General features: G+C 47.9%; 1 pseudogene; it reads right to left on the bottom strand.

The window, feature by feature from the left end:
- Positions 1–5,812: 5,812 nt before the first annotated feature.
- The window catches only part of LOC144364697 (ankyrin repeat domain-containing protein 33B-like), a 44,746-nt pseudogene continuing 24,504 nt past the window's right edge, over positions 5,813–26,054 (bottom strand).

Below are 26,054 nucleotides of genomic sequence, written 5' to 3'. Positions count from 1 at the left end.
GTGCATGCATGTGTGTGTGCCTGGTCACCTCTGCACACAGTCACCCTATCACACACTGTGCTTGTTGGCACACAACAGGGGTGCACTTTGCACAGAAGTCTTATTGCAGGCAGAGTGAGGAAACTGAGTGTGAGCACTGGCATTCAATGTCCTTGAAAATCAGTCAAATCAATGCAGGTAGTTGTTTTGTTTTGTTTTCTCGTGTTTCTTTAAATTAAAAAAAGAAGAGGCATTTTTTAGCCACTTATTTAAAATCTTAATGAAGAAATGTGAACCCAAGGGCACAGAAATGACTCGCTGAATCAAGAGTTATTATATAGGTGCATAAAACAAGTTCTAAATGCGTCCAGAGGTGGGAACTTGAACAATCAGCATTTTAGGAAGAATTAGGTTTGTTCTAAGTTCTTTGTGGCTAATGTCATCTGCTGTGAAAGTTCCAAGTGCCTCAATAACCATGACTGGCTTGTTGTAAGGATCTATTGCGATTGATACTTTCTGTTTCCTATGAATCTTAATAAGAACAGGATCAATGTTCCATCCTTTCTTTCCCTAGAAGACAGAGGCCCTCCAGGTGACTGCCTGGCTCAAAGTGTGTGGGGGGGTTGTGTGCTTCTGGTGGGCAGAAAACCAAGAAGAGGCAGCAGGGTCCAGAATTCAAACAGCTACCTGTTGTGGAAGACCAGGATCCTGAGGAAATACTTGGAAGATAGGTGACTTCCCAAGTACTGTAAAGAAAAAGTACTTCATCACATAACAGACCAACTGTGCTGGGAGCGCACAGTAGTGCCTGACCACTCCCAACTGAGTGGGAAGCAAGCGTAGTGTTAACGGTACACCGGAGACTCGCATCAGGATGCAACTCACTCCCCAGGGCAAACTTAGGTCAAGGCAAATTATACAAAAAGGGTCTTCTGGCTTTAGGTAGTGTGGACAGGGGGAGCGTGCAGGGCACTTCCTACCCTCTCCTTGCTTTGGGCTCACTCCCTCACTCTCCAAGTGTCATTTCTTCATGGAACTTGGGAGTCCTGTGGCTTCCCACCTGAGATGGCAGTCTTTCTATCACTTCAGGCCGTGATCTAGCCACCTCCAGGGCCTCTGTCTCACCCACAGCAGCCTCTACTCCAGAGGTCTGGTTCCTGCTGACAGCAGGGAAGGAATGAACAGAGGCATCACAAATCCCATTTTCCAGCCCATGTCACAAACTCTTCTGAGCCATGGAATGAGCTGTCATCTCAGGAGTGCCCAAAGCGGAGTTGGTGATGGTCTTGCAATTCTGAGGTATCTAGCTGCTGGGAATCTGCTAGGGTAGCCCGAGAGGCTTCACCATGATGTCCGTGATTCCCAGGATGTCCATGATGTGAAGTGGGCACTTCTTTACAGCAAGCAGAGAGGAGCAGCTCCGACTTTCCCGGCTCCTTCTTGGTAGGCTAGTACCGGGCCGCCTGCAGGACGCTTAAGCACACAGCAAATGGGAAAAACCGCATCAGCATCACTCTGCATCTGCAGCGTCAGACCTGGCGTACACAGCTCTAGAGGTAGAAGCCATGAAGAGCCCATCTGCATTTTCAAGTAGCCACCTCTTCTCACACAGAAGCGACTTCACAGCCACCCCACAGCCAATTCCTCTGCCAGGGTCCCCAAATCTCCAGTAACCAAGGAAACCTTTGATGAAGGGTAAGTTCCAGAAACCTCACTTAAAATCAGCAGCATTAACAAAGTTTTCAAAATATTTCTTCTGTCCAGTTTAATCATGATTTACTCAAGCTCTAAAACATATTAAAATATACTTCAACATTCTCCTAACTATATTTATATATAAATCCCTGAGAAGATACCTGTCAACTTGAAATTCACTATTTACAGTTCATAAACACCCTGGGTGCAAGCAGAGGCCCCAAGCCTTCACCCTCTGTGCTGTCCCATGTCAGGAGAGCAGACCAGGCCACCCTTCCTAAAAGTAGGAGGGATTGGGTGCTGAGGCAGGACCCCAGCACAGGAGCGGCAGGGCCTGCTGCTCACTCATCCTTGGGGACTCAGAGGTCCTGACCTGACAATGCAGCAGGGCCACCATAATGCTTCTCAGGGACCCCTGTTCTGATATTTTAGACCTCAGGACAGCAGGTGCCAAAGATGAGCAAGGAGTTTAACCAAACTGGGAGAAGAAAACAGGTCAAGAAAGAAAAAGAAGGGGGAACTAAAGAGAAGGTAAAGAGAATTTCAGGGAAGGAATGTGGAAGCTGGATGGGACACTGTGGTGGGTCCTCGCCCATCAGCACCTGATGATAAATGGATGGAGGAGCCTCAGTGACGAGGTGCCTGCCGCTGTTCATAGCAGTGAAAACACACAGAAATGACGCCAGCTGGGCTGTCAGGGAGACCAGAGGTGGTTTCTCTCTGCCTCAGGGACCAGACGATCATATCTTCTCTGTGAATCCCATACCCAGAAAAGGTCACCCTAACAATGTTGCCTAAGAAGGAACTGGCTCACTGAGCCCCACAAGCCTCCTCAAGGTCACCCAGCTTACTCACTCTCTCGATGGAGCTAATCACAAGCCTAGCTGCTGCCCCCACCTACCTCCCCCACCCTTCTCACAGTGACACTATCAAGCCTGTGCAGGAGGGTCCCACTTAAGGATATCTGTCCTTGTGCTCACACAGATCCCCAAATTGAGAGACTCCAAAGGCCACCTGCTGAGAAGCATCCAGACTTCTTTTCCTGACCTTCTGCTCTACCTGCCCAAGATTGGGCACAGTGTCCACTGGCTGTCGTGTAGCCCACTCCAAAGAGGCCGAGAAAACAAGAGCAAAAGCCTCCTCCTTAGAGGAAAGAGGGGAGAGACATTGTCCTTGAAGGAAAACACTGCTGGCAAATATGCTTCCACACAGCCACAGTGACTTGATTCTGGAGAGAGGGACTGGTGAGAGTTTGCACCAGGCTCTGCATGGACACTTCCTGCACTTGAGTCCTTTGGGCTTCACAGACAATTTCTTCTGTCTGGGGGTACATCTCAGCTCCCCTCCTGCCAGTCAGCTCTCCCACGCATCTGTCTTTCTTCATGAATCCCACCAGGTCATGGCCACTCCCATGGAAAAGGGAATGTGGTGGGTTCACCTTCAACTCTGCCAAAGAAACTTCTGTGCTGACCCCAGTTTGCTGGCCTAATAGATTTTGTAAATGCATGTATCTCTAGAGCTGTCTTGTGGACACCAGCAGTATTGCTGGCCAAACCCCTTGCTGGTCAGGTGTGTCCTGTGCAGCTGGTCAAGGCTGGAACAAACAGGAGAGGAGGCCCCAGAACAGAAACTGAAGAAATCACCTGTCTCGATGTTGATAGTCCACCCATCACTGGACACTGACAATGGGTCATGTGAAGTAGAGGGCTGGATGGGACCAGGAATGTGCACTTCTGATCAGGTAGCAGCAGAGACATGGCTTGACAGGGTGTGGGGCTCCATACCATTCCCAGTGCATAGGTCCCATGGTGGTTAACAAGCAGGATTACTTGGCAATGCAGTGGTAGGCAGATGCCGAATCAGCCAGAACAGACACTGCCTAACACTGGCTGTTCCAATGACAATTTGACTTTCTTACAAAGTTAGAGTCTTTTGTGGGAGCTCAGGATGGGTGTCCAGGAAGAGCAACCCCCAAGTGATAGGAGAAGCTGCAGTTCTCAACACAAGCTGCAGTGTACTCTCCTGGGAACTCAAACACTGGGGTTCTTCTCCCCCAGAACAACACAGTGCCAGCCTCCGCAGTAGGGGTAAAGGCAAGAAATGTTGACAAACTGCCTGGTGGTTCTCAGGGCACTCAGTATTGAATGTCACAGATTAGAGGCCATTTGGCATTGCCTGGCTGGGCGCTCAGCTGATGAGGGAGGAGCTGTGGCAAGCTAGGTGAAGCTGTGGATTCTACAGACATGGCACGGAGATGCCACAATGCCAGGGACCCAGAAAAGACAACCTCCAAAGATAACTGAGGTCAAGAAGATGTGGTCAAATCCAACTTCCAAGCCACAGGGGTGATCTACAACCAAGTAATTTGCGTAGTTCTAAAGGTGGGTCCAGGATTCTGTGGCATTCATCTTGATGTCTTTCTGGGTTTAAGAAGAAACACGCTAAAATCTGATTCTGAAACACAGTATTTTTATCTCACCAGTCTCTCCAACATCCTGGGCACAGCCTTATGATCTGATAAGTGGGGAAGGGCTGGCATGAGATCCCCCATTGCTCAACACCCCGAAGGTGCTGATGGGAAGCCGCAAGGAGAACCCAGAGCCACCCTCTGCCTGCATCATGAGACAGATAAGTGTGTGTCAGCATGTATCCAGGGTTATAGTAAGGAGCTTCCAAACAGTCTATGATAGTTTTTGAATCCATGGTTCCCAGTATTTCAATTAAATATTTAAATAAAGTGCATGTGTGACAGATATTCTAAGACCCAGTAAGAATTTGTCAGTTTTTGGAGATAAAAGCATAGAAAGAAAACTCCCTTGAGAGCTCAGGGCCCAGGCAAATCACATCTGCATCCTGCCAAAGTCCCCACATCCTGGACATCTTATACAGTTGGCGTAAGGATGAACTAAAGATCAGGGACAATCATCAAAGGAGAAATAGAAGTAAACTCCACTAGAGCCTGGATGAGAGGGCTGCCCTGAAAATGCAAATTCTCCTAGAAATTTGCCCAAAACAAGCTTGTTAAAACTCAGTTCTAGCCTCCTGTTCCTATAAATCACCCTCCTGCCCCCTTCAGCAGTTCCATCCCTCTGGGATCCTATCTTTCCTGAATTTTTACATTTTAAGGATATACAGATTTGACTTATCTAAGAGCACGTAAGACTTAATTTTGTATTTCCAGTAATCATTTGTTGAGCTCACCCCACTTATTAAAAGACATTTTTTTCTCTTATAGCCAATAAAAGATTTCCTATGCAGTTTATCCAAAGTGCCCTGTTTAAAATGAGTCTAGCAAGAAATGCAGTTAATGCATTGTTTCCTAATAATTTGACAATGATTTTCATTATTATTACTGTATGAACAAAAGAGATTTAAAATAAGACACTGAAATCTGAACTATTTCATTTGATAATTTTGCTGTAAAAGTCAATGCCTCCATCAAATAAAAACAAATATTTAGCATCAATTAATCAAATAGGAAAATCTACACCAAAGCACACCCACAATGAGATGGAAAGGCAAAAGCCAAAACCAATGGCAAAAAGGAGAATCCCATGAATTGTGTGAATTCATACAGCTCTCACAAATATTTATTGCTAGATACAGCATTTTAAACCAGGGGTCTTCAGACTCATATATTAAAACTGCCTTAAATACAAACATCCCCATCATTTGTAAAATGCTGCAGATTGGTATATAATGATTAAAAGTACAAAATTATACAAAAACCCTGCCCTTTGATAAATTGGTTTTTAAAAATTCTTAATTGTGGTTCTCTAAAGGGAGAGATTAAGTGTATTGCCCGCTAGATGTATTGATTGCTAGGGGAAGGACGGTTAGGCAAATCAATACGTGCTGTTCCCAGCTCCCTCTTGGGAACACTTGACCACTTCCTGGGATCCCAGAAGGCTGCTGTCAGGAGAGGTGGCCCAGCACAATATGAGCACACTGCAGGAGCCTGGCGCTCACCTCTGAGCGTCCAGCAGGGGGGCAGCCTCCCAAGCGCCTCTCCTCCACCTTCTCCACAGTCATGCCACGCCCCAGCTCCGGCCTTCCTCCCTTCCGGGGCTCTGCGCCTCCCCCCCCCCCCCCCGCCCGCAGCGCTAGCCCGACACTGGCCCTCTGCCCATCAACCCCTTCAAGTCCCTTTCCTCCAGCGCGGTGCCCACTTGTCTTTCTGAGCTTCCTCCTGGTGCTTCCTCTCGGCCTCTTCTGCCTTCTTCTTTCCTTCCTTGGCCTCCTTGTACCGCCACTTGGGGATCTGCAGGTGAGTGCTGTCCTTGGCGCTACCCTTGCGGCCTATGCACTCTGGTTGGAAGGTGGGCCTCAGGCACCTTGCTGATGCAGACCCTGGGGACCACCACTTCCGGCCGCACACTGCTCCGGCACAGGAGCTGCAAGGGCAGGAGGCTGGCCTTTCACCGAGCAGTGGCTGACCCCTGGGCCCCTGGCAGGTAGGGAGACAGGGGACTGTGTCTTGGAGCCTCCTCTCCGGAGCCCCCACCAACTCAGAAGTCCGAAATTGCTGTTCAGCTCCTTCTGCCTCATCCCTCTCTTGGGCAAGGGTGTCCTGGTCCCCCTTAGCTGCCAGGATTTCTTGCACTGCCAGTCGCCGTTTTCCAACACAGGGAGGGTCCTCAGGACATACAGTTTGGCAGACGATGGCCACAGCAGGACTATAAAGGCTTGTTGTCATCCTGACCATATGGTCAAGGATGCCCCCATCCTCCAGGCCCCGGCCTGAGTGCGAGGTCAGCGCATACTGCACGAATTCAGTGAGCCTCTGCAAGCAGTTTTTGGAGGCTACAGGCTTCAGAACCGCCTCCGTGGTCAGTGGCAGCTCTAGCTTGTACTTCTCCCCAAACTGTTCAGGGAAGGGTCGTTCCAGCAGCCTCTGCATGAGCTAGATGGCCTCCACCCTGCCTGTGTAAGCAGCCCACTCCTGGGGTGACATCCCGCAGGCGGCTGGGTGTGTACATCTGCCCCTGAAAAACAAGAAGCACAAATCGGTGGGTACAGCAGCAATTCAAAGAATGGAACAAAGGTTAAATTTCCAAAACCTAATAACAAGCTCTATCCTGGAGCCACTGCCACCTGCATGTGATAGTCACCTACTGCATTTACCACTGCAACAAGAAAAGGTTTCTCATACATCATTTGATGTTTTTGTCTTTTCTAAGTAAAAATTTGTCTGAATCTAAATCAGGATTTTTTTTCTTTTTAATAAATAAGATTCCAGCGGAGCACAGTGGCTCACTCCTGTAATCTCAGCAGCTCAGGAGGTTGAGGCAGGAGGATTGATGGCAAGTTCAAAGCCAGCCTCAGCAATAGCAAGGCACTAAGCAAGTCAGTGAGCCCCTGTCTCTAAATAAAATACACAATAGGGCTGGGGATGTGGCTCAGTGGTTGAGTGCCTCTGAGATCAATCCTTGGTACCCAAAAGAAAGAAAGAAGATTCCATAGCTCTCTGCCAATGGAGACATGACTAGACAACAACAATGTCTTGAGATCACTTGATGATGCAGCTGGAGTGCTCTAAATGCTAACAGTAACAGTCACTTGCAAGGCACTCGGTACCATTTCTTCTGTCCTTTCATTTGCAGGGCTGCTGTGGGTCCTCTTTTGTGGGAAATGGTGTTCCTTCACCTCTTCCACTGGATAGTTAACTGGTTAGGGTACTGCAGCCCATATTCCTATAGACCAGACAGTGGGCTATTCCAAAACAGAGGCCATATCTTATGCATTTTTCTTCTGCAACACATCTAATCCTGGCAGGTGGGAGGCATGCCTATAACAAAGGTTCATTACAGAATGAATGATGATCACAGTGGCTTGGTGCCTGCCTGGGCTGCAAAGCTGGCAAGCTCCAGGAAGTAGAGAGCTCCAGGGAGCGCCTTGAGTCCCCTGCACTCAGCTCTGTGTGCTAACAACCACCCAGCAGGGCAGATGTGATGGTCAGTATTCTGTGTCAGCTTGGCTACACTAGAACATCCAGTGCTTTAATCAAACACTAATCTAGGTGTGGCCTCAAGGGATCGTGTAGCTTTGGCTAACACCTTCTAATCAGTTATCTTTAAGTCAAGGATATCAACCCCAAAGTAGTGGCTAGGCCTCATCCAATCATTGACTGCCTTAAGAGTATAGACTCGAATTTCCTAGAGAAGAAAAAGTTCTTGTTGCATTCATATATGAATATGCAACAGCAAATACCATCGTTATATATAATTATAATACACCATACTACAGTGATGCAGCCACATCAATGTTTATAGCAGCTCAATTCACAATAGCTTATCTGTGGAACCAACCTAGATGCCCATCCGTAGATGGGTGGATAAAGAGACTGGTATGTATACACAATGGACTATTTCTCAGCATTAAAAAGAATAAAATTATGGCATTTGTATGTAAATGGATAGAGCTGGAGAATATCATGCTATGTAAAGTAAGCCAGTCCCATAAAACCAAAGGCAGAAAGTTTTCTCAGATTAGTGGGTGCTGATTCATAATGGTGGGGGTGGGAGGGCAAGGGAAGAATGGAGAAACTTTGGATTAGGCAAAGAGGAGGGTGGGGGAGGGAAGGGGGCATGGGGCAGGAAAGATGGTGGAATGAGACAGACATCATTACCCTAGATATATGTATAATGGCATGAATGGTACAACTCTACATCATGTACAACCAAAGAACTGAAAAGTTATGCTCCATTGTGTACAGTTAATTGAAATATATTCTGATGTCATGTATAACTAAGTAGAATAAATAAAACATAAAAATATAATGCACCAACAAAAAACATGGAATAAAAGGAAAAGTTCTGCATCTAGACTTCAGTATTAACTCCTACCTGTGGGCCTAGCCTACAAATTTTAGACTTACCAACCCCCACAACTGCATGAGCCAATTACCTAAAATAAATATCTTAATTTATGCAACCTATCAGTTCTGATTGTCTAGAGAATCTTTAATGATGTATCCCCAACGTCTTCCTGAATGTCTCTCCATTCTACCCACTACCCCCCCCCCACATACAAACATTCCAACATTAAACTCCAAATCATCCTGGTGAAATATGCATAAATTTCAACTTGGCAATGTAGAAATTATTACAAAGTTGCTGTTAATCTTGACCCAAACTCACCCCACATACAGTTAGAAATCATTCAGGATTTCAAGTCTCATTAGTCATATCTCTACTGGCAAAGCAATGTGAAAAATTAGGGCAATTATCTAGTCTGTGAGCTCCCTGGAGACAGGCCTGACAGAGGCAGCTTCATTTATGTCCCACACAGACCCAGGTGTTGACCTGCAGTGGCTGATCAATACGTGTTGAGCTGAGAGAGGCAGGGGCAGACGCAGGAGCCAGGAGGGGGGGCACTGCCAATTCCCTGCCCTGCCAGCCCACAGTGGCCTCATAGCCAGGCAGACCTGGCTCACCTGAGCTCACCTGCTAATGGTCTTAATTCTGTGACACATTAAAGAATAGCCATCTTACAAGAGTGGTAATTATTTGGAACCAGAAATCAGGAGAACTCATTAGTTAGAGTACAATTTATAAACTGACTAAAATGAAAAGGGGGCAGTAAAAAATATCATTGCAGAAAATAGATGGCACATTAAACCTTAATTAATTGCATGTCACTTAAAAAAGGGGAAAAAAAACCCTGCAAACTTAAAATCTTAATGAACACTGCATGAAAGAGACATTTTTCAAATGCTAATGGAAAATGAAAGGAACAGCTGTCCAAAGCGCAGCATTCTTCTTCCTGTTGTCCCCACCTTTTCAAAATGCTCAGAAAATAAAAACACCCCAAAGAACAAGAGCCATTGTGACTGCCATGCAGTTTTAGGATCTGAGTGGTGCTTAATTAGGGATTCACTTTCTAAGAAACCACTTCTAAGGGTGACATTGATGGCCAGGACATAGCAAGTAAATTATGAATAACAAGCACAGCTACCCTTCAGTGTCCACAGGTGATTGATTCCAAGACCCCCATGGACACCAAATTTCAAGGATGCTCAACTCCCTTGTAGAAAATGGCATGATCTTTGCATATAACCCATGCACTTCCATAGACACCAAACCATTTCTAGATTAGTTATAAAACCTAAGGCAAGGTAAATGCTTTGTAAACAGTTGCTAGGCTGTATTGTCTAGTGACCTGTGACAAGGTAACAGGTCTGTACTGGTTCCATACAAATGCATTTTTTAGAGATATTTTATATGTGTAGTTGCCTGCATCCATGAAACAGAACCTAGGACTTGGGAGGATCAACTGTACTGATGATTAACGTTTTACTTGAATACCTTTAAACGGATATAGAGAAATTCCAAAATGCCACTGTGTCCATCTTCTCCCAGGACACCACCAGCATCCTTGCCTCCTACCCAATAGTGCTCAAAGCTGTGGACCAAGGGTGGGCTCTTGCCAATGGGTCCACTTGCCACCTTGCTGATAGCTAAGAGTTGTCTGCACAAAATCATCCTCTATTGTATTGAAAGCAACATACTCAGTTCTAGGCAATGGATCATAATGGTCTAGCCTAAGACTGCCCAACCTCAGCATTATTGACATTTTGGGCCATGCTTGTGGTGAGGGCTCTCCTGTGCAGTGAAGGACTTTTAACAGCACCTCTGGTGACTACTCAAGAGATATCAGTAGCACCCCACCAGCTGTCACAACCAGAAATGTATCCAGCTGTTGCCAAATGTCACCTGGGGGGCAATATCATCCCTGATTATGAACCATTGGTCTAACCTAATGACTGAAGTCTGTTTCCCATTTGTCCGGCTGCCTGTGTCCAAGCAACCTTGTGCTGGCCAGAGCCCTATGGGGTATTCACCTCCTGAGAACAGGGACAAGTGTACTTGTTTCTGTTGCCACTGTCTCCTACCAGATGTCTGGTGACTGTCTTGGAATCAAGAGGTGAAAAAGCAAGAAGCTAAGGGAATTGATGAATAGGAGAAGAAAATCAGATCCATGTTGTCTTCTCTGAACCAAGGCCAGCTTTGGACAGTGACCACCAACCTTAAGACTCCTAGTGAGATATGAGGAAAAGACACCTGTATAATCCACTCTCAAAGTGAGGATTTCTGCTACTGCAGTGGAAAACATCTCAAACTAGTGCCAAAGGGGAAAAATGATGTTCCAGCCCTCTCAGTTCACTTTCCCTGGGAGTCAGGCCAGGCCCCCGAGGACAGTAGGAGGCAGGCACAGTAGTCACTTTCTTTTTTCTTCTCCACCAGCCCCCATCCTGAAGGCATCCTTCCTAGGCAGCCCAGCCCAGGCTGCCCTCCTGCCACAGGAGGTGACACACCACAAGGGTGGGCCAGCCCTTGCCAGCTTCCTGCTGGGCCACCTGTAGCCTGCTTCTGGGGCACTGGTTGTGTAATCAGCTCAGCAAGTCAGGATTGCAGGGTCACAGAGGAAAGCCTGCTGTCCAGCCCAGTGGGACTGAGGAGCTACCTCCATGGCACAGAAAGTGGGAAAAGTGTACCCTGCCTTCATGGGGGGCCAGAATTGGAAGATAAATCCCCCAGTGTCCTTGTCCCTTGGGGTATCTCCCAGATGGATTCTGCTCATCTCTCAGAGGGCCCAGCAGGGCTGAGTCCCAGTCACCCACCAGCAACTGCTCAGGAGCCCGAGGTCACTGAATTAGCATTGTCTCTTCCCAACTCACTCCCCCCACCCGCACCCTGCCAGGCTGCTTCCCAAAAGCAACCTTTGAAAAAATCTATTTGTCCTCAAGTCCTTGTCTCAGGGTTTGTTTTGGGGATGAAGGGGTGGGGTATGAATTTCCTGAGTTAATTTTTCTCTAATAACGTGAAACAACTCCAGTGTGACAAATTCTCAGTTCACAAAAATTTCCCGTTTTCCTCATAAACAGAAAGCAATGTCTTAATATAAGTCCCTGGTTTACCAGAAGTCTAGTCAGGGCTTGCCAGAGATGAGCAGGACCATGGAGCAAGAGCACAGTGTCTTTTCTGGCTCTCTGGAATTATGCAAGATGCGGGCCTTTGAATGTTTCTCCTCCCAAGGCAGCAGCCTTATTTTATACCGCACTTCAGTATAAACAGGGGCTCTCAAAAGCAACCTGGAACCGGCAATCTCCATAAAAAAATCTTGTCCTCCATGCGGCTTCTCAGAGCCAACCAATTGAATTAGACTTGTCACTCTGGGATATTAATATTCCACTGAACCAACAAGGTCCTGCTGCCTCCCTTGGGATTGTCATCAGCACAGACGACTGTATTGAGAAGCCAAACCCAAAGACCCACTGAATCAGGTTTCCAGAATCTGGTTATATTTTTTATTTAAATTAAAATTTCTGACACTTCTAACAATCTTTTGTTCTACTGAACAATGCAGACCCAAGCTGATCTGTACCTGTACATTACAGATGGTGAGAAAATCTAAACAGTTGAGGGTTTCATCCAATTTGATCATTCATCATGTATAAGCTGAAATGTTTGCTATTGAAAATAAACTGCAGCTCAGAAACTAAGGAGTAGAAAAACATTCAGGAAACAAAGATCACCTTATCTGAAGAACTTAGAAAGGCATGTTTTTTTTATGTAGTAATGGTTGCACACTTTACTTTTCAAATTATCACAGGATGACAGTTTTGCAGTTAACTCCTGGGTAACCTTCCTAAGCTATACATAGACTTACTCCATGTTGAAGGGTCTGTCAATCTAAAAGAAATGCTCAGGCTGTTGGGAACTTTCAATGTGTTAAGTTCTCCTGATATGGATATGTTTAAATGGAAATAAGAGACATAAAAATAGTTGATAATTGTAATCTAACTTAGTGACAATAGCAAATGACCACTCCAAACTAAAGCCTAAGGGGGCAGCTTGAATGCTCCATGGAAAAGGTCTCATCTTTATTTTAGACAACATAGAACCAGCTGGGAGGGAGAAACATATCTAAGAACAAAAAGATCTTCTCTTTTTTCATCCTTTCTCACTTATTAGCTATATCAGTAGTCCCTGTCCTCACCCCCTCACCCCACAGAGGATGTTTGGCAGTGCCTGGGACATTTATGGCTGTCAAGACTGGGGATACTTCAGCCATATAGAGGGTAGAGACGAGGGACATCACTGAACAACCTACAGTTGTCAGAACCTCCCCTCCCCCCACCTCCACAACATGACTTATCTGGCCCCAAATCTCAAATCAAGCCAAGGTTAAGAAACCTCTGAGTTTCATGCTTACTACCCTAGTAAATTAAAGATCTCATCACAGGATATTTTTCAAAGAGAAAAATATGCCTTGTTCTTTTATTCACTTAATGAATAACTACAGAATACATAAACTCCCTAATAATGGTAACAATACAATCCTAAGCAACATGCCCTGATGGCAGGCATCTAGGGTGGCCCTGGCAGGAGAGAGCTACCTCCCTCAGCGCCATCATGGCTTCCATCCCAGAGAAGAGGAAACCACGGTCCAGAAAGGCAAGAGACTGCTGCAGGTATGGAGCTGGGTTGAAGTCTGGGCCTGGCTTTCTGGGTCACTTACCCTCAGCACAGTGCAGAGGGAAGCCCGAGGCATGGACAGGTGAGGGCCTGTGCCCACAAGGGCTTCAAACTTCACTGGGGGAGAACTCCCAAAGGTGACAGGGAAGAGCATCTACAGACCCGATGTCTAATCTGTAACCACAACTGGGGGGTAGAGGTGACCTTAACACCCAGCCCATCGCCCCCAGCACTATCTCCCCAAGAGATGTGGAGGGCATTTCTGTAATCCTATAACTACTGCAGCAAATGCTGGAAACTTCTAAGAGACCCAAAGAAGACAAAATGACAATGATAGTGAGACTGAGCCCCTCATATTTTCCAGGGCAATTAGAAGGCAATTGACCCCCCACCAAAAGGGAAAAAAAGTTGGTAATTCAAATTAACTTGTTGGGAAAAATGTATTTGATGTGATTGACACCCATACACTGTCAGTTGAAAAAGTAAATTACTAAAAATCTGCACTCAATTAAAACTCAACCCAAAAGTAATGAAAGCAGATGAAACTTCTGCCACTCACAAGAACATCCTACAATCACCATTTAATTAGGAGGGACCACTTCTCACTGATACAGGATAGTCAGGGCCTAAACTCTGCTGAAACTGAGATCTTGCTTTTCAAAACTAAAGCTGCCACTGAATCAAAAGCACAACCAATGGGATTAATTTTAGTTATGATCTTTTTATATTTCTAAGTAGATTTGCAATCTTCAAAACCTCCATCCTTGTTCTTTGAGTTCATTTGTCCTATAGCATCCTGTAAGACATGGAGTTTAAAGCAGGAAGAAAAAAATTAAGTTGTAAATCCCCAAATCCCAGATGGATGAAAGAAAAACAGGCTCATACAATGCTCATACAATACAGGCTCATAAACAATATGTGAAGACAAACTGTCACAAGCCAGAGGCAACTGGGAACCCATGACAACTAAACGGGGAGCCAGCTGGGGGTCCTGTGACAGAGAAGGAGCATTAATGGAGGAGACAGGATCTGGAAGAGCTCTGATGGCATTCCCAGGAGAACCACCATCTGAATGTTGCCCCCCCCCAGACTTCATATGTGTGGCATGCCATACCCAAGGGGATGGTATAAAGAGGTGGGGGCTTTAGGAGGTGCTTGGTCACAGCATGGGCCTCAGGAATGGGATTGGTGCCCTCATGTAAGAGGCCAGAGGGTGCCCCCAGCCCTTCCCTTAGGACATGACAAGACGGAACAGGTCCCCACTGGACATCAGTCTGCTGTTGCCTTGATCTTGGTTTCCCTGCCTCTGAACTGTGAGCAATAAACATATTGTTTATAAATCATCCCATCTGGTATTTTGCTATAGCAGCAAAAATGGACTAAGAAAAAATGTCAGCTCTTCAGGAACTCGTAGCACTAAGCAGAATTGGCTGACCCCAGTGCCACAGCCAAAAATAAAGATAAATTAATGCAGCAAATGAATACCAGCAACAGCTATTGGATATTGAGTGCATTACATGTACTTAGACCCATCTTCTCCCTTAATTCTCAAAATAACCTGGTGAGGTTGCACTAAAGACTATCCCTGACCCCAGTTTCAAGTCAAGAAAAGAATTAGAGGTTCATCAAAAGGAATTTGGTTTAGTAACTCATTAAAACTGCATAGCTCTTGAGAGTTTATAAACTATTTAATCCTCAGGCAGAAGGGACAGAAAGAGGTAATTACCCCCATTTTGCAGATGGGGACCGGTGAGTGTCTTCTCCAGGCTTATAAGGACCTAAGGGACAAAGTGGGCTGCCCTGTTGATCCCAAGCTGAAGCCTGGAACTTTCCACTGACTCTGGAAACTGCCACACAACACATCATCCTGCAGCTCCAACTGCCAGCAAGCAGAAGGCAGCCTGGCCCAGACCACCTCTTCCTGTGCCCACTTCAACAGACATCGGCCCAGGGACAAGACCATAATGCACATTTCTGAAGAGCAGATGTGCAGAGGGTTGGGAGCAGATGTGGGTGTGTGGAGGAAGCCAAGGGCAAGGGAAGGTGTCACTTCTCAGAATTCAGCATTGACCTGCAAGTGGCTGGCTGTGACCCCCTCTGCAACCCTGAAAACTGTCATCACCTCAACAAAGACCCCTTTCTTCGAGGCATCTGCCAGGCTGTTTCCATGGGGATGATTCATCTCTTTGAGGGACGTTCTTTAAAGGAGTCAGTTATTTCCAGGGTCCACAGGTGCGAGGGACAAGAGGCACGTACCTTCAAGCATCAGTGCTCTGATGCACTCTGTCTGGCCCTGCATTGCTGCTTTCATCAGAGCGGTGAAGCCAAACACATTCCTCCTTTCAAGGTCAAGACCAGGGAAATAGTTCAACAGGTAGTTGGTGATGGTGGCGTGCTCTGAAAGGGAACGGTACTCTTGTGGGTCTCACTCTCAAGAGGCCTCCAGAGGGACCAGGGTGTGTCGGGAGGTGGCAAAGGAGGAAGCCAGGCCCTGGGAAGCTTCCTGCTCTGCAGGTCTTCCTCTTTGATCCCCAGACAATCCTTCTGGAGGAAGGAGGAGAAGGCAGAGACCACTGTCCTGGTCACATGAATGTCTCAGGTTCACCCAGGGCCTTTCAGCCACTCACCTGAGTGGTGCAGGGTCCCACTGTGCTGCAGAGGAGGCTGGGCAGGGACAGTAGTGTCATCACAGGTGAGACACCCAAGGGGGGCACAAACAAAACAAGGCAGACCCGGAGCCAGAGATGGGGGCGGGGGAGTGTCCTAAAGGAAAAATACTGAGTTTAACTCAAACTAACACAAAAAGGACTGAGGCACACACAGTGGGGGTTTTGGATTCCTCTCCCAGTGTCAAGGGAGGGGTGGGAGCTCCTCCAAGTAGGGCACTGTTTTAGCTTTTTCACTGCTGGGACTGAAAGATCTGACCAGAACAATTTAGAGAAGGAAAGTTTAGTTGAAGGCTCACAGTTTCAGAGGTATTAGTCCATAGAAGGCCAGCTCCATTACTCAGGGCTCAGTGCTCAGCAGGGTATCATGGTGGAAGAGGATGGCAGAGGGAAGCAGCTCACATGGTGATAAGAAGGCAGAGAGACCACTGGCCAGATACCGCCCCAAGCCATGCCTTTAGGCCCACCCCTCCACCCACTCCCACCTTCTCTGGCTACACCCACCACTGCAGCTGCCACTTGGTTAATTCCTTCAGGGGATTAATCACTGACTGGTTAAGTTTCTCACAACCCCGTCATTTCTCCTCTGAACCTTCTTGCACTGTTCCACATGTGAGCTTTGGTGGGACCCCACCCACCCAAACCATAACAGAGGTGCAGAGAGCAGGCTGGGCTCCACCTCTTTCTCTGTGAGACTAAAGGAAATGAAGGAAATGAGGAAGAAAGGAAGGGAGGGAGGAGTGTGCTATTTTTCCAGATAAATTTTACTTATATGTGAATACAAAATAAAAACAGTTTTAAACAGTCCCAGTGAACACTCCCACAAATTATTCAGAAAAGGAGCATTGTTCCCTCACATTCTTACACTGCTCAGGATCCTACCCCATCCTTAGCCCTCAAGGTCCCCCATCCCAGTAAACCCAGCTGTTGCCAGAAGGGACAGCAAGGGCACTGCTGTCCTCTCCACCGCCAGCCAGGTCTGCTCACTTCATGTCTCACAGCATTTCAAAGGCCCCATGGCCAGAACAAAGCCTGTGTGTCTCCCACTCCCTGTTCTCTTTCCCCTCTGCAGCCAGCACTGACCCTGGGCAGATGCCTGACCACAATGCCCCCCCACTCACCCTTATCCACTGCCCACCTCACATCCTCTGACAACAGTGCTCCAGCCACACACTCTGGAACCTCTGGGGCTCCATCAGCATACACTAGGCCCCATGCCACTGGAATGCATCCCCTTGCATCAGACCCTTAGTGATCAGGTACCTGCATTCTTCAGGGGCCTCTCATCTCTCCCAGGTAACTTCATCCTACCACCACACCACCTGCTCTGTCCCTCAGGCCATCTATTTTTGAGATTCTCTCAGCTCCAGCTCAGCCCCAGGGCTTTGCAAACCATTGTATCAAAGGATCTGCCTCTGACTTCTAGAACACTGGACTCAAACCACCTCTTCAGCAATCCCTGCCCTGAACATCCAGGCGAGATGGAGTGATCTTATTCCATGAAACCCAGGGCACCCCTTCATCAGAACTCCAATAGACAGTGCTGGGTTCCACGTCTATTTCTGTCCTGTTAGCTAGAAAATGACTTAAGGACAAAGCCTCCCCTTGCTGTGAGTCCTGGTCCCTGGCACGGTGCCTGGCCCACCAGAGGTTCTGATCACCAAGCACCTCACCATGGCCTCTGACATGCTTGCTGTTCTCAAAGTTGTGACCTCGGCTTGCAGTACCTGGACTCCTCAATGGAGACCACACTTAGGGAAACAGGTGTTAGCACAAACCCCGGTCCTTTCTGAGTTTCGGGAGCCCTCTGTCCTGTGTCCTGAAGGACAATAAGGGTGCACAGACCACCGCCCACTCTGCCAAATAGAACAATTGTATAATGTTTCCAGTTTTCCTAGGGCCCCCAATCAGATCCACCCAGGCAAGCACTGACACAGAAGCCAAGGTAACAAGAAGGGACAGGAGGTCTGTCTTTGGGGACAACAGCAGACACTCCCTTACCAAGGTCAAGGGACAGTGTGGTTTGGAGCATTTCCTCTGGCTTCTTGGCCCTGGGCCCTGTTCGTGAACTACCTTAAGTTTCTTAATAAACAAACCCTTCTCTTTCTGGTTCATTCTGAGGCAGCTGAATTACCTGCATTTGAGGTCTTGACTGATGAGACAGATACACAGTTGTCCCTCCTCAGGGACTTTGAGGCCTACATGCCTTATAGAAAATGGCATAGTATTTGCATATAACTTATACATCTGCCTGCACACTTTAAATCTCTAGATTACTGATAACACCTACTTCAACATAAATACTACATTAAAATCATTTAAATCATTGTTACACTGAATTGTTTAGGGAATAATAACATGAAAAAAATATGAATGTGTTCAGTACAAATTTTGTAAAATATTTTCTACCCATGATTGATGTGGAGCCTGAGGGTACAAAGGTCTGATTATTCATTGGAAGCCAATTTCTTTGAAAAAATTAGTTACAGACTTGGTCAAGACCTCAGTTAAGACTGAAGTGTTACCATGAGAGGGAAAATGCAGGTTTCTCATTGACCTCAAAAAATGTCTAAACACAATCTAAGGAGGAGGCCAGGATGCACATGGCCATGGTAATGTAAATGCTGGCCTCCTGAGATGACAGTAAACAGGCCTGAGGACCTGTACCAACACACACTTCCAGAGCCATCTCAATAATTCAGCCTCACCTTGTGATGCTAATAGTCTAACAGCCCTCAGAAAGCAATTCCTAGTGTTTCCCTTTAAAACTATAGGTAAAGAGCAAGGTCACCTTCCAAGTGTATGTACTATCATGTTTAGCTGTCACCAAAACATGGTCGTGTCTCTTCCAGTCTCTTCCTCTAGTGGGTTCACAGCACCCAGCCATGACTTCTCAGAGAGCTGGCTGGGCTGTGAAATTCTGGGTGAGGGGGTGGGGAGATTGGGTTTCTGGTGCAACTGCATATCCAAAGAAGCCAGCTCCATTGGGAACTGGCCTGCCCCACACTGCATTCCTCAGGATGGGTCATCTCCTCATGGTCCCCAACACAGAGAGGAGTTGCCTGCACACCTGTCAGCACCCTCCTTGCACCTGTTAGCACAGATGGATTTCCATCCTTCCGACATGACAGGCCACGCTGCCAGAGCAATGCGTCAGGAGGAAGGCAAGGCCAGCTCTTACCTGCCTGCGCAGCTGGGATTAGAGCCGTGTTCCACTCCTTCTCCTGCCAGTTGACATCAACATGGAGGCACTCTGCTAAGGCCACCACAGTGTCCACAAAGCCATGGTAGCAGGCGACAATAAGGCTGGTCTAGAAATGAAGAGGGGAAGAGGGTCAGAGGGGCACAGCCTCAGCATCTTCAACCCACCACTGACCTCCAGGGGCTGGATAAGTGCAACAAGGTCCCACAGTCCCCAGCTCTCAGTGACACTGTGAAGCAAATCACCTGCTGGTTCATACTCAAAGGTTTACTGATCAGACGTGAGAGAGGCATGGCGTGTGGAGAGATCAGAGAAGAGTCAGCTCCAGCCTTCGGAGAGTGAACTGCAGGCCTCAGAGATGGGTAAGCACTCAGGTGATTTAGACTGTAATATGGGGCAGGTGGGATGTGAGTACAGGGCAGGATGTGAGGCAGGTTGACTTGGGAGAAGGGGCTGTTGGGACCCAAGACATGTAGGAGCTGAGGGAATGAGCCTGGGGGACATCAAGGGGAAACAGCCCAGCAGAGGAAATACGGAACATCCTCAGGACTTTCTCTTCCCTGGGACAAGCTGGCAGGCAGCATGGATGGAGCAGGGTGAGGCGGGAGGACCCCTCAGAGCTTAGGGGAGTGGGCTGTCCACTGTGCTTCAGATCTGGCTGCGGGGCCAGAAGCAGGCTCCAGGAGACCAGGAAGGTGGCAGGGCCATCACCCAGCAGAGGGGCAGAGGAGAGAGACACACATCTGGATTCCAGACACCTTGTGAAGTTTTTTTTTTTTTTCTATTAGAGTGAACATGGTTTGTGAAAGAAAGAGAAGAGCCCAGCATGACCCCAATAAGCAACTGGGCAGATGCAGCTACCATCAAATGAGATGGAGGAGACACACAGAGCAGGTGCTGGGAAAGATGGCCTCATTGACAGCCAGGAGGAGACCTGGGGAGAGGTGGACACGTGTGGCCCTGGGGAAGAAGTGCAAATAGGATAGAGAAGCAAGCTGAAAGTTGATTCTGGAGAGCTATTAAGTAAATACTTGCCAAACCATTAGGCATATGCAATATTAATATCTGAGACCCTCAACAGAGAGTCATCGCTGACGTGAACACCATCAGCAACTTAATGTAGAGGTGGCCTGATTTTCCCAGTGTCCTCTATTCCTAAAAGTGCGATAGCACTTGAGCTCCTCTAGGACCTCTGCTGATCAGCTGGACAACAAGGTTCACCCCAACAGCCTGAGACCACTGGCCTCCAGCAAGACAAGGAAACATAACTCTACAGCAGGTTGGTGAGTGAGGAGGAGAGCAGAGGACAGTCTGCCATTGTGCATGGGTGAGGGGACAGCAGACAACAGGCCTGCCATTATGCATGAGTAAGGGGAGAGTGTATGTCAAGTTCGCCATCATACCTGGGTAAGGGGACAGTATATTACAGGCTCACCATTGTGCATGGGGACAGCAGATGACAGGCCCACCTTTGTGCATGGGTGAGGGATCAGCAGACGACAGGCCTGCCATCATGCACTGGTGAGGGGACAGCATATGACAGGTGCGCCATTGTGCACATCTTCAGCAGCAACAGCAATGAGAAGACCCTGGCAACTGCCAGGCACAGCATCCCACCTGCACGTCTGACACAATGACCATGAGAAGAGACCTGTCACCTGGTTCACAGGATGGCCTCTTCAGCCTGCAGCCACTGAACTTGCCTGGGCTCCCTTGGCGAGGGACACAGGAAGCCAGAATGCAAGGCTGAGTCTTGGTCCCTGCATCCTTGCACTCACTGGTTGGTGTCCCCTGGCCATGACGGACAGGAAGCAGCAGGTCGTGGAGGTGAAGATAAATCCATCCATGAAGCAGTTCCCTGGCTCACTGTCTCCAGTGCCCACTGGGCCCTAAGCCAAAGCCCTCTCTGTGGGGTGCACAGAACACTTATGAGGTGAGACAAAGCAACTCTACCATAAAACAGTCAGGGCCAAGGGCCTGCAGCCAGCCTTGCCCATCAGCCAAAATAAACACCAAGCCACCAAGTCCTCCCTGAGCTCCCCAGAAAGGCTTTTCTATGAAATGAACCGTGACCCTGCAGATTGAGATGGTAAGTCCTGACCCCCATGCCCATGAGCATGAACTTATCTGGAGACAGGATCACTGTAGATGGGAGCAGTTAAGACAAGATCACACCTCAGTAGAGTAGACCCCAATCCAACGTGACTACAGTCCTATAGGAGAGGGGGGAGACACAGGGAGAAGCCATGTGACCTCATGGCCATGTGACTACATGGCAGAGACTGCAGAGGACACAGAGGGCTGGCAGAGACAGGACAAACTCTCCTCTGCAGGCCTCGGTGGATATAGCCTCCCATGACCCTTGGGCTTCAGACTTCTGATATGCAGATGATGGGACAAGAAAGTTCTGCTGTTTGGAGCTAGGTTTCTCAGCACTACGAACTGGACTGGGAAAAAAAGCACTCAACCCACTTTTACCAACCTTGATCCCCTGTGCACAGGGACCACCTCTTCTCTAAACTGGCTAGTGTCACTTTTCATTACAGGATAAATCTCAAAAGCACCACAGTTGGGTGTGTGTTTGTGGCCTCCAACATTCATCCTCACCTCGGGTTAACATGGCACAATTGTCTTTGGGAATGAGTCACTCTGAGTCAGCCCCACAGTTTTCATTGGAGTGAGCCTTCCCCCTTCCAGGGATCCCAGCCGTCACCTCTCCATCCCTGAGCACAGAGACTGGGTTAGGAGAGGCATGTCACCTAACAAGGCCAATGACAGATACAGGGGTTGAGCAAGAGCTATGGGGAGGGGAGAGCTTCCATGGCTCTGGCTGGAGGAGGGGGCAAGGGGATACAGGGCTCTGGCAGACACTGTGCTCTGCTGCTGCCCAGGAGAAGGTGGTGAAGCTGGAGGGCAAGGCTCCAGTCAAAGAAGACAGAGTGGAAAGACAGAGAACCCAGCCCTGCAGCCATGGGAGGAGCAGCTGGATCAAGTCTCACCTGATATGGTGGTTCTGGACTTTCAGATTATGTGGGGTGATGAAACTTTGCACCCATCTTTTTGCTGTTCTTTTTTAAGAGAGAGAGAGAGAGAGAGAGAGAGAGAGAGAGAGAGAGAGAGAGAGAGAGATGATAAGTTAATATGAATTGGGTTTTGTATGGTTGCCATGGAAAGATTCCCAATTCATGAATGCACTTGCCTTATCAGCAGCATATCATTAAAACTGCCCATGAATATGAGTCACATTGAAGTCTGTGCTGGCATTAGCAGATTTTTTTCCACCTGTGACTCCCAGGGAAAGGGCTTTGACCCCTTGGAACTCTGTGACATTCCCTGTGGGGTTGGAGGAATTCCAGAAGTAGGTTTTACACTATCAGTTCATTGAGTCAGTGATAGGAGGAAGGGGTGGGGACCCTGTGCTGTCCTTTGAAATTGCAGAGTCTAAATATCCAGGCCTGGCATCCCCAGTATACACACATCCACTCATACATATGCACGTCCCCCCACACACGTGAGGAAAGTGTATTCGGGAATGACCAAAGGATAAGAAACACAAGTCCAAAGGAGGCAGCCATTGGTCTCAGAGGGCACTGCCTGTTGGAATCCCTACCCACAACATGGTGATATTTGGAGGTAGAGTCCCCAGGGTTTGAGGTCACGAGGGTGGAGCCTCATGAAAGGCACCTTGAAGATCTCTCTAGCCCCTTCTGCCATCATGTGGGGAAACAGAGAGAAGGTGGCCATCTTCAACAGAAATCAACCCTGCTGTCACCTGACCTGGAACTTCCAGCCTCCAGAACTGTGAGAATGAGGTTCCTGTGATTCACAAGCCTCGCAGTCTACCGTGTTTGTTATAGCAGCCAAAGCTAACTGAGACACCTTATAGCAGGCTAAGACTCAGGTCCACCTCCTCAGACATGCAGATGCAGAGAGACAATAAAATCCAACCCAGAGCTAATACTCAAGCCACGGCCAGCACTTCCAGTACACCTGCCACTGCTTTAGGACATCAAGGTCAAGTTCAGAGCAACCCCACAGTGGACTAGTGCTACTACCACCAGATTCTTAATAAAAACACCATTTTTCACTGACCCCTCCTGCTTGATATCTCAATAAGCTTCCCAGCTTCCCTCCCAAGGACAGAAGATCATGGATGTTGTTTTAAGTTCTAGAGGACACCAAGGATAGATTTTAACATCGACATCCTCACAACATCATCAACTCAGTGAAAGCCGTTCAATAGAGCATTCTCTAGCTGATGCACTCTTTGGAGTGATCCATTCATAGTGTGAAAAGCTTTTTAATAGTTTGATTTTAAAGAGAAAAGAATATGGAGTGAGCAGCTGATCCACTAACAAGCTCCTGGAACTTGCAGTTTCTCTGCTAACCGGGGCTTGGGGCTGCCAACTCCTCTCTGCAATGGGCCTGTCCTGAGGGCTCCTGTTACACAATGGGAGGGACACTTGGGACTCCAGATGGCACCCAAACCTCATTCTGAGCTTCTCTGCATGGTAGGACTTCTCCACTATGCCACAATTTCCTGACATAAATAAGACAGACACCTGTCCTCATGCCCCCACATGCACATGGACACAGGACCCTCTGTAGCATATTTCAGGCAGGGATTTCTCAGCAGTCATCTTCTCACATCAACAAGAGCACCAGTGTCAAATTATCTAGTAGACACACGGCATTGCACTCCACCAGTGCTGGGATCCCAGTGACAACAGGTCCCCTCTCTGGGCGCCTAGTTGCCAATTTTTCATTTTTCTGTCCTAGGAGTGAGTGAACCCTGCCAGGGATCCCCTAGAGCTAAGGGGTCCTGCACAGCGCTCCCTACCTTCTCGGGAGAGCTCCTCAGGGTAGAGCTCAGGAGTGAAGGGAACAGACCCCCGGCCAGCTGTCAGCACACACCACAGACCCACCCTCAGAAGGCCCAACGGCAGGTGCCCTGCCACCCCACATGACCTATGAAGGACCAGGAGTAAGGACTCAGGGGCAGGGACGCTTCCACTGGTGGGTAGAGGGTACTCTCCAGGCTCCTGCTCAGGGTCACCTGCACCTCCACACCCCTCCTGCCCCCTCAGGAAACACTGCCCCAAACACACCACAGGTCTCTACTGATGGCAGCCTGGATGCCAGTGACATCCCTGGTCAGAAATGACCATGACCTGAAAAAAGAGGGCCTCAATTTGTGCATGTGTGAGGTCCTGAGTTCAATCCCAGCACCAAAACCAAGGGATGGGCCAAGGCCCATTCCCTGCAGGAATAAGGGAGGACATGACACTAGGGATCTGTTCACGGCGTCTACAGCAATAGCAATGAAGGGGGTGACAGCAGGCTCAGAGGGTCAGAACACTCAGAGCCACACACACACACACACACACACACACACACACACACACACACACTGCACAGAAAACACCCGAAAGGGCCCCACCAAAACAACACAGGGAGGGAGTGTGGTGTGGTGCCAGCTGGGCCACACGACCCTGGTGTTTGGATTGATATTACTCTAGATGTTTCTGTGAAGGTATGTTTTTAGATAAGACTTAAAACAGTCCAGTCGGCTTTGAGCTGAGTATAGTGGTACATGCCTGTAATGCTGGGGACTTGGGAGGCTAAAGCAGGAGGATGGCAAGTTCCAGGCCAGTTTCTGCATCTTAGCAAGACCCCGTCTCAAAATAAAAAGGTTTGGGGGATGTAGCTCAGTGGTAGAGCACCCCTGAGTTCAATCGTAAGTATGAAAAAAAAAACCACAAAACAGTAGACTTTGAGTAAAACAGACCATCATAATGTGGTAGGCCTCATCTAATAAGTTGAAGGCCTTAAGAGAAAAAATGATGCCTACACACTGGGCAGTAAGAGGGTGACCAGCAATCTGCCTTCAGTTCAGACTGCCACACCTCCCCGAGCCTCCACCGCCCAGTCCTATCAGCCGAGAAGTCCTTACAACAATTTTCACCACATATATGTAAACACACACACACACACACACACACACACAGTACTCTAGAGATCTCCCACTAACGCAGGGCAGGAAGGAACACTCAAGAACTACCTTCACTCCTATCTGCTGTTTCTGCACAGTTTGAATTCTTTAAAATAAAGCAGAACCATGAAGAACTTACATCACTTTAATTAACCACAAAAAGCAGGCAAGACTGTGTCTAGGCCAATGGCGTTCTCATCAGCAAACAAACCTCTGAACAACAGAAAAGGAACCGCCCGTGAAGGGAAGGGGCCGTAAACAAGCAGCACTGGCTACCCCAGAGCCATGTGGATCATCTGGGATGATGCAGAAAGAGGGCCCTTACCAACTAGGCCCCTGAATCTGGGACTCCCCATATTCAGAACCATCAGCCAAACAAACCTATGTTGTCTATAAACTACCTAGTCTGCAGTATTTTGTTACAGCAGCACAAAACAGACTGAGACAATCAGAAAGCTTCACTTTAAACAATCAGTTATTCTTTCTGCCAGGAGGAAAGAGCAGCCTGTCAAAACACCAGACCATCAAGGCCAGCCTCAGCAACTTAGTGAAGCCCTAAGCAACTATTAGATCCTATCTCAAAATAAAAACTAAAAAGGGCCTGGGGATGTGGCTTAGTGATTAAGTGCCCCTGCCTGGGTTCAATCCCTGGTACCTAAATAAATAGATAGATAAATAAATAAATAAAATAAATAAATAAATAAAACCACACCAGAACCCAAAGGGATGCCCTAAGACCAGATGCTTGAGCTGCCAGGAGCAGCCATGGGCTGTAGCCAGTGCCTGGAGAGGGAGAAAGGGCCCTGCTGCTGAAAGTCATCGACTCATTGGTTTAACTATGAATAAGATGAGCTCATTTCTCCAGAAATGTTGCCAGCTCATGGCCTTGTGTGTCTCACTGTCCCAACACCCCTTAGTTAGCATTCCTTAAAAATGCCCTAACAGCCAGGCACAGAAGCACACCTATAATCCCAGCGACTCAGGAGGCTGAGGCAGGAGAATCACAATTTTGAGGCCAGTCTAGGCAACTTAGCAAGACT

Source organism: Ictidomys tridecemlineatus, unplaced genomic scaffold (genome assembly GCF_052094955.1).
Source record: "Ictidomys tridecemlineatus isolate mIctTri1 unplaced genomic scaffold, mIctTri1.hap1 Scaffold_83, whole genome shotgun sequence".
Lineage (NCBI taxonomy): Eukaryota > Metazoa > Chordata > Mammalia > Rodentia > Sciuridae > Ictidomys > Ictidomys tridecemlineatus.
The sequence above is the reverse complement of the archived record's forward strand: the minus strand, read 5'-3'. Positions and strand labels throughout refer to the sequence as shown.